Source organism: Aptenodytes forsteri, unplaced genomic scaffold (genome assembly GCF_000699145.1).
Source record: "Aptenodytes forsteri isolate BGI_AS27 unplaced genomic scaffold, ASM69914v1 Scaffold46, whole genome shotgun sequence".
NCBI classification, from domain to species: domain Eukaryota; kingdom Metazoa; phylum Chordata; class Aves; order Sphenisciformes; family Spheniscidae; genus Aptenodytes; species Aptenodytes forsteri.
The window spans coordinates 6,283,221-6,295,784 of record NW_008794774.1 but is presented as its reverse complement, the minus strand read 5'-3'; the positions used below and the strand labels follow the sequence as shown (position 1 = coordinate 6,295,784).

The following is a 12,564-nucleotide window of genomic DNA, read 5'->3' as shown; positions in this document are numbered from 1 at the left end:
TCAAATTAACCAAACATCTATCTATGCTTAGAAGAAAAAGTGAAAATTTGAGGGGGGTTGTATTAGAACAAAAAAATTTAAATCTAGTTGTTAACACAAGTATGCTTTTCAACACAATGCTAAAAAGTACCACAAAGGGGAAAACAACCAGTATTTATGTCTGCTGGTGAGAATACCACCACTTTCTTCATCTCATATTATCTTGAAAAATTCTATTTGACTTTGGGGACCTTTTTGGAGACACAAGACTTCCTTAAGATTTTTGGCAGAAGACAGGTCAGAGGATAAAAATAAAGAAGCATCTGAGCAAACTAATCCTAATAAAGCTGAAGTCAGTGTACTTTTTGAGAGATGATAGTGCAATCATTTGGCAAGTAATGGGGAAAGCATCTGATGGAGTTCATGACCACTACAATTAACAAGTATATTTGATTCCTCTTCACAAGCCTGAAACAGTCTCTAGTGGTAGCAGTAGATGGATGCTAGCACCATAAATGATGAAAAACACAAGGTATAGCAAAACTTCTTTGAGCATTTAAATTTATATTTACATTTTTATATTATTTATAGGAACTTATTTCGATCATGTTAGGCTTCAGGCTCCTTTATGGGCTCAGATGAGCAGCTGGAAAATAGAAGTTCTGTTCTCAGCTCTGTCTGACCCGGAGATGTCTTTCAACTCACTGCATCAATATTCCTCTTCCTGATTTACTTTGGATTGCCAGCTCCCTGAGACAAGGACGGTCTTTGATTTCTGTGCATGTAAACAGTTCCTAGCACAGAGCAGTTTCAGGCTCAGCTAAAGTCTTTAGGGTTATGTTATGTATTTGCAGGTGTGTCTGTAACCAAAAAACTTAATTCAATTTCTAATGAGTCTCATCAGTTTTACAAACTTGCAAGTCCTCCTAATTTCCACTAGTTGTTGGCCATTTTGTTGATTGCTCTCCCACATCTTGGTTAGGAATTTTGAAGTGGCAAACCACCCTTTTCACATTCTCCCTGAAAACATAAGCAGTATAACAACTCTTCCTTTTTCTCCAGAAATTCAAATGTTGCGTGCAGCTGGATATAAATCTCAAATACTCTACATTGTCTGGAGAAAAAGATGGCAAGGCAAAAGTCCAGTCTCAGGTAAATGTTACAGAATTGTGGGTAAGCATTAGCAGGTATGACAGATTTATAGAGATGTACTTGATGGGTACTTCAGGTAAATACAAAATCATGTAGACCGTGTTGAAATGTCTGGGAATTGTTTCAGGTAATATCTGTGTTCAAGCCATCTTTGATGAAAAATGTAAAGTAAACACCACACTAAGTATTTTTTAATCATAAGCAGAGCAAAAGCTCCTATAAAGACTTAAACAGAAAGGACAACAGAAGGCCTTATAATTATCACAACTTTTTTTGCTGTTAACACATCACTCAATCTGCCAGTGAAACTTTAGAAGCCAGGGACCTTATAACGTGGAGAAGGAACATTGCTAGTCTGTGATCCAGTGTTCCTACACCTGTGGCTTTGGAAAAAAAAACCAAACCAAAACAAAAAAATAGATTAACTTGCAATGGGACAGCTATATTTCATGAGCAGTGTAAAAGGCAAGCCTTGAAAGATTAAGGCTTTGAAAAAATCTCATGAGAATTGGCAGTGCTGTGAAACCAGTATCATGTTATTGCTTTCTCACTTTTTCCCACTTCCTCTCAGACTTCATTCAGGTTTGGATGTTTAGTGTACTGAGAAGTATACAATGACCTGGAAGAAATGGTCCAGCTACAGATCATTGTGCAGAACATGTGCTGGCAGAGGCAGGTAAATTCCCTTTTCCCTGAAACTCCTGGGAAGAAAAGAAAAGGAACAAAAAAAAAGAGCTATACGGGGAAATTTCAAGGGAAGTGAGATGGAGGAGTTTGGTAATGTATCCCACCACAGCACTGAGCAGGAAGACACGCCAATGTAACAAGGCTTCTATACAAAAAGTCAGAGGGATCCTGTTCCATGAACTCTCTTTCCAAACGTGAAAAAGCTGTCTCATTCTGATAAAGGAAGTAGAAAGGGAGAGCAGAGAAAGGAGCATTTTTCAGCCACATAGTATAGGTGAATTGTACACAAGCATTGATGTACCACGTGCAAGTCTGCTGCCAAATCTCATGACCAAAGACGGGCCTGGAAGTCAGTTAAAAGACTTTTTACTAATCCTGCTACTGATGGTACTGCTGTTGCCACTATTGAATAAGCCAAACTGAGAGAACATTATGAGAAAACATAGAAGTAGTTATTTGTGGTTGAAAGTGAGAAGAAAAAACGCCATCCAAAATCTTAAGTAGCTCTCACTTAGTCTTGGAGGATCTTGGTACAGAGGGCTCACTACAGAGGCACAGTTAGCTCATGAAACTAAGTACAACCTTCTTAAAAGCCCAGAAGTTGGATGCGGTTTGAAATTTGTGAGAGAAAATTCGCATACAGAGGAAAACCAAACTAGCTTGAAAAAGTTTTTAATGAATAACAAACAGCTATACTAGTTACAAACATGATGTGTGGCAAATAATATTGCTTGTATATAATATTCCCTAATCTCATAAATTCAACACAAGCCTAATCACCCACTGTTATGTGGCCTGTGAGCTTTTTAGGCAAACAACATTAAAAATTGTTGTTTGTCTCAGAATCACTTGATATGCAGAGGACAGACGGTTTTTCTCAGAGTAACCAGAAGGATTTATTTAACCAATATTTCACCATTAGTACCTGTACTAATATACGCAAGCCACTTTAACTTCTGCCAATTTAGGGAACAAAAAATTGAAAAAGTTAGTTTTGTTCCACATAGCATGTACAGAGTCCTCAAAGAAGTATGAAGCTTCTTGATCTACTATATATTAGAGTTGACCTCAGCCCAAGTATCCAATTCAGCATTCAGGAGAAAATAAGTTAGATACTAAGATCAATTTCTATTCCCTTCCTTGAATTCTGTGAATTTAATAACTGAGGGTTGAACGCAAAGAAGCATCACAGCTTGAATGCATCAAGGCTTTCTGACACTTCCCAAACCCAAGTCATATTAAGCTATTTCAATTATTTTCAATCCCAACAATAGTAATTATTTTTAATAATATGATTAATAATTTACAAAAAAAAATTTCTATGCACTCCTTCTAGATATAAAGGCTAGATTCACTCCCCACAACTAACTGATTAACCGTGCACAATTTAATTTCATTTGTATGGACAGATACACTAGACTTGATGAGAAAGTCCAGTGTCACACAAAAATTTGAATAGACCTACATTAATCCGCAATAGGTTTAAAATGCCTGGCAGTAAAGCATATAGGTAACCAAATGCTACAAAAAGTATTTAGCTCACACAATAATTGTTTAGCACATGTCTCAGATAAGGAATTTAACTTGGCATTCAACTGATAATTTCACAGAAAACCCATACCATCTTTTTTCCACCAGCCACTCATTGTTTTGGGGTCTTGGCTTATTTATTTATATATTTATAAATCTTTATAACAAAAACATTCAAAAGCTTCTTTTTCCTGACTGTTTACTTCGTGCCCACTAGAAAAAATCAACACAGGCTCATGGGTGGGCTCTGTAGACAATATCATATGCAGAGGCAAAGCCACTTATTTACAGAAATGTAAAGCATTTAAGGGTTTCAAGTTGTTTGGGCTGGGGTATGACATAACAGTAATATGACACATTGAAACTCACTAGAGAATTAGACAAGCTAAGAGATAATTAGGAATAGCCACTATAAACTGTTCAGTTGTGTCTTAGCAGTACATCTGTAATTAGGTAACCCAAGAAGATAGAAAGCTACCTTTTCAAATCTGTGCCATAATTTTTTAATAGTTTGGAACATGTTGTCAAGCTGTCTGTCTTGGAGAAATTTCTTGCCATGCAACTTGAGAATGAACGCACCCATTAGGAAATACAGATTTGTAATCTGAAAAATGTACACTTGCTTTTCAATGCTTAGAAGCCAAAGCCAACATGTAGAAAACAGTTGTTTAAACCGATTCCAAAATGCACATTTATATATTTTGACAAGCAACTTGTGAAATAAGTCAAAAAACCTACACCACCTCTGTATCACTGCTTAAAAATCTAAAAAGAAAAAGTTTTGCCTTTCAGTGACAGCCACAGGTAGCCTTAGCTATCATAGAAAAACAGTTCTGACTCTGTTAAGCCGGAAAATGAAGAAAAACTCATTTGCAATTTTTGTCTGCCACAGAACTCCTTTCAGCAACTGGATTGGTGGCTGAAGTACATGTGGGTGGTAGGAAAACCAGTGAACTTGTGTGTGACCAAAGCCAAAGGCAATGGTACTCCACAAAAAGGAACTACCACATCCTTGGGGTTTCAGTAGCAGACAGAGTTGCTCAACTGCTGCATTATATCACAGGCTGTTGATTCATTATTTGTTCAGAAAGAACATTCCCATCATCACCATATGCTAGGTGGATAAGCTTGAAGACAGACATACCAAAAAAAGTCATATGAAATAACCAGTTTTCATGGAAACTGACATATTTTTAAGCAGGACTTTGAATATAATGCAATAAAATATTAAGCACAGCATGTGGTGTTCAAACTATGACAATACTTTTTCTTCTTACTTGGAGTTGGATTTCAAACTGAGTCCTGCAATGTATCGCAATCTGTTTCAATAGTTCCATTTTAAGCACTGCCATCAGTTGGATATGACCTTCCCACAAACAACCTGCAAATTATTTATAGTGCTATAAAATTAAATATATAAAATACATCAACCTTGAGAAGTGTCTGAAAGTATTACTTGCATGCCATTTTATTTCTTCACCATGTAAGTTAATGTAGTAATCAAGACTCTTGCCAACTCATTAGAAAATTGGATAGGTCAGCTGATAGTTTATCAGCTATGTATTGGTGAATAATATAAGCACATAGTTATGGATGTGTTCCAGATAGAGCCTACAATAACACCTGCAAAAATACTATGAACAAATATTCAATACTATGTAGAAGGGGACAAAGAAAACAAAGCTGAAACAAAGCCAGAAGGACAAGATAACCTATCTAAATAAAATCAATGTTAGCAAAATAAATCAAAGAAAGAGAAAAGAAAGGAAAAGGAGAAATATTCTCTAAAGTTTGCAAAACTCACATTATGCAGTAAAAAGAGGAAGAAAATGTGGCCAAAAGAACAAACAATTAATGAACTTTTAGAAATTACAACTAAATTCTGAAGTTATTCAATAATAGGGTTGGTTGGTTGTTTTTTCGGATAAATTACATTCAGAGAAGTTTGGAAAAATTCATCTGAAGGACAGAAGTAGGAATTGAGGTGCTCCTTATAAAACTGAACAGAAACCAGTGCTTAAGATGGACATAATGTTAATGACTGGAAGACATGGGAAAACACATTAAGAGCCTGAGCTAATACATCCTGATGGAAGAAGGAACTCAGATGAACACCAGTTAAACAAAAAAGGAGTGTGCTTTTAAGAAACATTGATTTATCTTCACTTCCTAAGGCCTTTACATAAGTCCTCTCCGTGCACATAAAGACCAATCTTGCCAGTTTGGATTTTAAGAGTCATGTTTGGTGGTGTTTGGTTTGGTGAGTCAGCTGATAACTGATCTGCTAGAACAGGGAGAAATGGGATGTTCCTGAAAAAAGATACATTTGGGTGGATTCACAGGAAATTTTCCTTTGTTAAGGGTTCTTTTCTGAAATGAAAGAAAGGTAATGCTGGAGGAGGGAGATAGTTGTTGCATATAAATACACAGCAAAATAACCACATAAAATTTAGACTTACTAAATTCAGTAAAGTTGTAAGAAATAACACATTAAACTACCGCTGTAGATTCAGCTGATGTTAGCAGAGCTGTATTAGGAAGAAATTTGGCCTAGCATGTTTAATATGTAAAGGACACAAACAGGATAAATCAAAAATGGGGGCAATATTCCTGGAAGAGACATTATTTTATCCCTCAAATTAATGTGAAATACTTTCTACACTCAACCCAAGCTCTTATTTCATTTCAGCCAGATGCAGGATTCCTTTTTTTCTTATATCATTGTTAAATTCCACTGTAAGAGACACCTTGCAAGAATAGTTCATGTAATTGGTTTATGACATCCATTTAGAATCATATATCTTGCAAATGATGCAAAGCAGAAATCCTTGAATGGTTCATATCATCTTTTACTACCTATAAGTAAACCAAATATTTCATCGCTGTATTTTTATTCACACAGACAAAACTTAAGGAATGAAAATTTACTTCTACAGACAATGACACAAACAGAGGCCACAATCCAATGTAATTTTGCTAATGAGAAATTTGGTGTATTGTGTCTTTCGTTAACAAGGATAATATTCAAACTACCTCTGTTTACCGTGTAGATTCCAGCTGATTACATCACAAGCTAAATCAAATGGAATTGTTTTTGAAGAACAGATGGAAAAATAATAGTCAAAACAACTATGGAGAAATAATTAAAAGTTGAAGAATGGTGATTAAGATGCTTATGGGGAAGATGCTATTTCTAGATGTCATCCAGAGGTTGCAAAAGGGATTTTCCAATTCCACGATCCAAAAAAAAAGAAAAAAAGTGTTTCTTCAGAAAAGAACTGAGATGGCAGGAGAAAAAGGTTCAATGAGTGTCTAGTACTCTAGATGAAACAGCAGTGAGCTATTTGGGATGAAACCTGGTAGCTAGGCTCAGTCTTGGTATATTATGATACTTCTGGGTAAGACCCAACTGTATATACTTTTAATTACTTTCTCCTCCATTTATCATGCATCTGGGGGCAAAAAAAATGTTTAAGGCATTTCATACGAGCTAGTCTTGAATGTCCTGTACAAGTAAAACATAAATCAGCCTGTCTAAGAGTACTCACGCAAAAAGAAGACTGCAAGGGCAAATGCAGGAGAAAAAAGGTATCTGGATATCTTTATTGTAGAGGGAAAAAAAAAGTTTAAATCTGAATAAATAAATATGTAGAATACCTTTGCTGCAGATAATGTCATAGTCCCATTCCAACAAAAAAAGTGTTACAACACAGTGTTATGACACTGTGTTATTTTACAAGAGTTAAGCAGATCATTTCTGTGCACTTGTAAATGGTCTTTTTCAAGAATTACAAATTTATAGATGATGCAGAATGTGAAAGTTCTGGGACACTCTACTTTGGCCTGCTAAATTAAAGGAACCTCTAGATCTCAAGCCAGTTAGAGCCGTTCCTGTTATCTTCAAGCAATTCTTCTGGAAAATCTGTTCCTAAATGAAGGGCCACAGTATAGCTGCATGGCCAATGTATTTGTGCTAGAGTTAATCTTGCCAGCTGGCTCCACTGGAATCACTGTTCTCTCAGGCTCTGAAAATGGAAAATTCACTACTAGTGAGGAGTTACCATAGGAGAGATTGCTCTTGTTCTTTTCACAGAGAATAAGATAGGGCACAAAGAAAAGAGCTGCTAACATTTTTGGTGTGGTCTTTCCATACAAGGTCATATATTGGATATGTAGAATACTTGCCACCTTTTTCTTCACTTATCCTGCAATTATTCCAGTCCATAAAAACAGGTGGATCTGTGAAGTTCTCATCTTGCAGTTTCTTCACAAAAGCACATTGAGGGAGTGATTCTTATTTCTACAGGCCGAGGACACAATCGCACAAGCATGTGTGTGTTCCCCAAGACTGAGGATTCAAGTTCCATCAAGACTCCTTTATCTGGCCTGCCTTCTGAGCTGCAGGTTGCAAATGTAATAACATTCTCTGCTGGCTTTTAAATTCATTACTGAAGGGTGTGATTTCATGCATTAGTATGTTCACACTCCTTTATTACCAGCCTAATCATTAGGCACATTTACACAGTATTCATTGCTCCTTACCCAGGTATTCCTTCAGGGCATTGACCACCTTTTGGAATTTCATCATTTCTGCTTAAGTTCCACATAAATCAGCCAGAAAAATATCAAGGAATTTCCCATATCCATTGCTTAAGCCATTTAAAACTAGGCTGGGTAAAACATTTGACAGTATGCTGCATAAAGCACTAAAGAATTTAATTTCCTGCTGCGGAAGTGGGATTGATAAGATAATCTAATGTAGCATCTCCCTGTCCAATATCCAGTTTCTTGATCACTAGTGCTTTAAAGAAAATCATTCCTTAAGGCAGCTGCTTCTCAGCATTGCTCGATTTTTTCTTTTCTTTTTTTTTTCTTTTTAACATTAAGACTATTCATTTCTCAGTTTGATGGCACATTTTTAAAATACTTCTATTAACAGCAGTCTTTCTTACTGCATCTATCTTCATTAATCTCCATTATTATCCAGTTATATGTCTTTAAAGCACTCAGCTCTTCTGCAGCTCAGAGGGCAATTCACACCATATATCATTTCACAGTTATGACATTGCATTTCTCAAGAGAGGAGGAAAGGGAAAAAGATTTCTGCAGTGAGATTTTCACTTGTAGCCCTTCCTGAATATGCAACAGCAACCAGCAGACAGTAAATCCAGTATCTGGGAGCCAAACTTCTTTGCACGGACTGTATTCACCAGTGCATAGTTTTTTATATAAAACAAACAAAAAACCCCAACGAAGATAATAAAATTACAGTTGAAAACAAAACCAGTGTCATATAATCTTTTAAAAAGATACCTGATGTTAAATGGACTTGTCATTTTATAGTTTTGAAACTCTGAAAAAATTATCATTTTCTTTTCTTTTAAAGATTACTCTAAAACTTTTTTCAAGCATGGTTCTGCAACCCCCAAACTTGCTTTTGCATTGAATCTTTAATGTTAAATATCTTCCATCATTTTATGTATAACACTACTCATTAGGAAAAATGCATATACTGTTGATAAAGTTGTAAAGACAATATCTTTTAGACAAGAGAAACTGTACTTTTTAGCCTTGTGACATGTTTTGCATTTTCTGAAAAAGCCTATTGAACATTGCAGATGGCAATAGATAGGTGTTATTGTTCAAGAAATTATGCACTTGAATTGATATTTCAATCATGAATGTTGTGCTGTTCACTCTCTTCTTTATAAAATCACCTGACAAATTATTGTAATAAACACTGTGAACAACATGAACCAGGTTGATTTTATTGCATTGTTTATCCTAAAGACGACACGTGGAAAAACAACCATAGTTACTCAGAACTGGATCAACATAATCTCATGTTTGCAAGATGACTTTAGAGGTTGAAATAAGTCTTCAGGAATTTTTTCTGCTTTCTGATTTCTGCTCTTTCCATTAAGCCAAGAATTTCCACTGTAAATACAGAATCTGTGTGCTGGGCTGATATATAGTGTTGATCATGCTATTTTCGTCCTCATCACAAGGCAAATCAGCCATCAGATCTAGGGTTAAGCTTTATGATGACGTGGGGTATTTGACACACATGTTCCTCACCTGACTGTGATACAGAGGAGGATAAAGGAAATAGGCAAATGGCAGCACAATAATGGACAAGGAATAACAAGGAATAGAATTGTACCAATACGGGTGGGAGCAGAAGTCACACGATCACATAAGACTGTGGCCTGGATGTGGAAGGAGGAAACAAGCACTTGAGCAAGGATCCCAGGCAGCACAATAGAGAGGATATAATTTCTGATGTACAAAAACCCAGACTTTTAAGGGTGGAGGAATCCCTAAAATTGGAGGTTCCCACCCTGGGGACCTGCAACTATAACTAGAGTATAGCTGCTGAAAAGTATTATACATGCTGCAAAGACAAGAACAAAAGCAAAGGTGTATACACAATATAACAATGATATCCAACTGCCTTCTCCCACTTTCAGGTCACTGTCATCTACAAATCTTATCCTGGAACACTTCCTTTTGCTAAAATTCGTTCAAATTCATTAAAATTGTTTACCCATAACATCACTTGGTCATGATAACCTGTAAAAGAATAAGAAGGGACATAGTGTCTTAAAAAAGACATTAGCTCAGATCAAAACGTTCTCAGGTAGGGACAATCAGGGATTGGTTTTGGATACGGAGTTCTGCAGTGTTACTGGAGGAACTGATATTGATAGGAATCATGTCACTATGGGAAGGTATCTAATTGTTTACCCATAACATCACTTGGTCATGATAACCTGTAAAAGAATAAGAAGGGACATAGTGTCTTAAAAAAGACATTAGCTCAGATCAAAACGTTCTCAGGTAGGGACAATCAGGGATTGGTTTTGGATACGGAGTTCTGCAGTGTTACTGGAGGAACTGATATTGATAGGAATCATGTCACTATGGGAAGATATCTTTCCAAACATGGATAGTTACTAACAACAGGATACTGAGATTTCTGGATGCAGTAGCTCAGAGAGTTCTTGACCAATGAGTCACTAAACCTGTAAGAGGAAGTGCTATTTTAAATCTGGGAATTTAGGTAGAGAAATTATAGAACTTGTCATAGAAAATAATCTCATTAAAAAATAGATGTGTGCCCTTCCCATTAGGCTTTGTAAAGAAAATTTGAATAGGTTCTTCACCCTATAGCTAATAAATATAGCATTGTGAGTAAATTCAGTGAAATAGACAAGGTAAAAAAAAAAAAGAAATTTCTGCAGTGAGGAGGGAATTGAGGTGAGAGAATGTCTATATATACAGCTGGGAAATCACGTAAAGATTTTTTTCTCCCATAAAGAAAGCTGATATAGAATATGAGGACAAAGTTAAAACTGGAAACAGGACTCATGACATGAAAAGGAAAGCAACCATGTAAGGAAGAAGTCAGTAGTTTAAGCCACTCAAGTCAGAAGGCAGAAAGCTATCCATCCATTCCACAACATCAAGAAGTTTAAAAAATAGACAAAAAAAGTCTGGCAGGGTAGTTTTATCAGATTTCTTTTGTAAGATAAATGTAAAACACAACATAAGCAAAGTTGGAAATAACATTTCTAACTATGAAAACAACGAGGTTTTGGAATAACCTTGCACTAAAAGCAGCAGAGCAAACAACTTAAATAGAATTTTGATGAGTCGTGAGAGGTTTATAAACTGAATTACAGGATGATGTTTCCTGCCACAGGGGGTATATTCCATTCATATATTTCTTTTTGTCTTTCCCCCTTGTTATCTTCATGCACTAAATTTGAAGATAGTTTGCTCAAAAGGAAGTTAAAGGTACTTTTGATGTGCAAAAGCCTCACAGAAGATTATATTCAAAAGTCCTTAACTTTACTTGGGTCCTATACAGAGTTTTCAGAGATGAACTGTAGGATCGGCATTTAGGAAGTAAAATTTAACACAGAAATGGTTGAAAAAAACAGATGTGGAAACTGGCAAGACTTGGTTAACACAGATCCCACTTTATTTACATCCCACAGAACTAGACGATCTCTTAAGAAGGGAAAAAGAAGAAATAGCAGACAAAGAGAGTCCAGGCGTATCCAGAGGAAAAAAAAGGATAAAATAATTTGAAATTTTTAAGAAGGACTTAAGAACTGGGGTAAGAGAAGGAAGAAGAAATGATTGCTAGAGAGGTAAATAATAATAAAATGCTTGTTTTTCTTTACTGTTTATTTATTTCAACCTGTTTCTAACTAATATCAATATAAAAAAATCAAGAGGGGATAATTTCTATCTGTATTCATAATACTTTAGTATTATTATTCATGTAATGATTAGGAACAATATGTTCATAACCATACATTTATACAGAATTTCACAAGAAAGTAAGATAGCTTTTATTTTCTGCAGAACTCAGGTAAAAGTCAAGGACAAATTCCTCTTCCTCAAACATATCTTTAACTGGAATGATGTCAACCTGATGGTGGTCTGTAACCTTTAGCAGCCAGTGGGCAATGTATTTTACTGTAGGCCTAAATGAGGACAGTATCAGAAGTACTTCTTGTTATCATAAGCAATGTCTTTCAGCTCCAATAATATCAAAGACCCACAAGCTGCTTAACTGCATCTATAAAAATTACAACAAAAAGAAACAAAAGATTGCCCATAAATATTATTGCTAATGGTAATCTTCTCATTTTTAGTTGGTTAATGAGGGCAAAAAATATTACAGGTGGCTAATCTTTACTGATATATGAGGTCATTTTCCATTGCAGATCTTAATCCAACTTTTAAAAAAGACTCTTTTTTTTTCTTTTTTAAATAATTGGGATACTGTAGAATCCAAAATGGTAAGTTCCAGGACACCTATTCATTGCTTAATGTAACAGACATGTGCTTTTGGAACTTTTTTTAAATTTGGAATTTGCTTCACTAAGCCACTTAGTACGTTCTAACTCCATATTATTATCTCTTCTGTAGCTGAAAGCTAAGTACACTTAAAATTTATCTGAAAACACAGATTATGGATAGATAATTGTAATATTTATCTTTATATTAAATTTGTGTCTAGCAGTATAAACACATATTTACTGCTATATAAATTTATGTCTGTATAGAGATACTTAAAATCAACAAATATAAATGTGCTTATTTATATCTACCATTTACCCTCAGACAAAGACCTCAATACCAGAAGTAAAACCAGAAATCTTAGCCTTATTTTTCACAACAAATTTTAAAGCAAATCCA

The 12,564-nt window shown here is 35.4% G+C and overlaps 1 protein-coding gene across 1 annotated transcript in view; it reads right to left on the bottom strand.

The window, feature by feature from the left end:
• ADAMTSL1 (ADAMTS like 1) overlaps positions 1 to 12,564 on the bottom strand; it is a 464,029-nt gene that overhangs the window by 332,281 nt on the left and 119,184 nt on the right. The gene's annotated exons all lie outside the window — the stretch shown is intronic.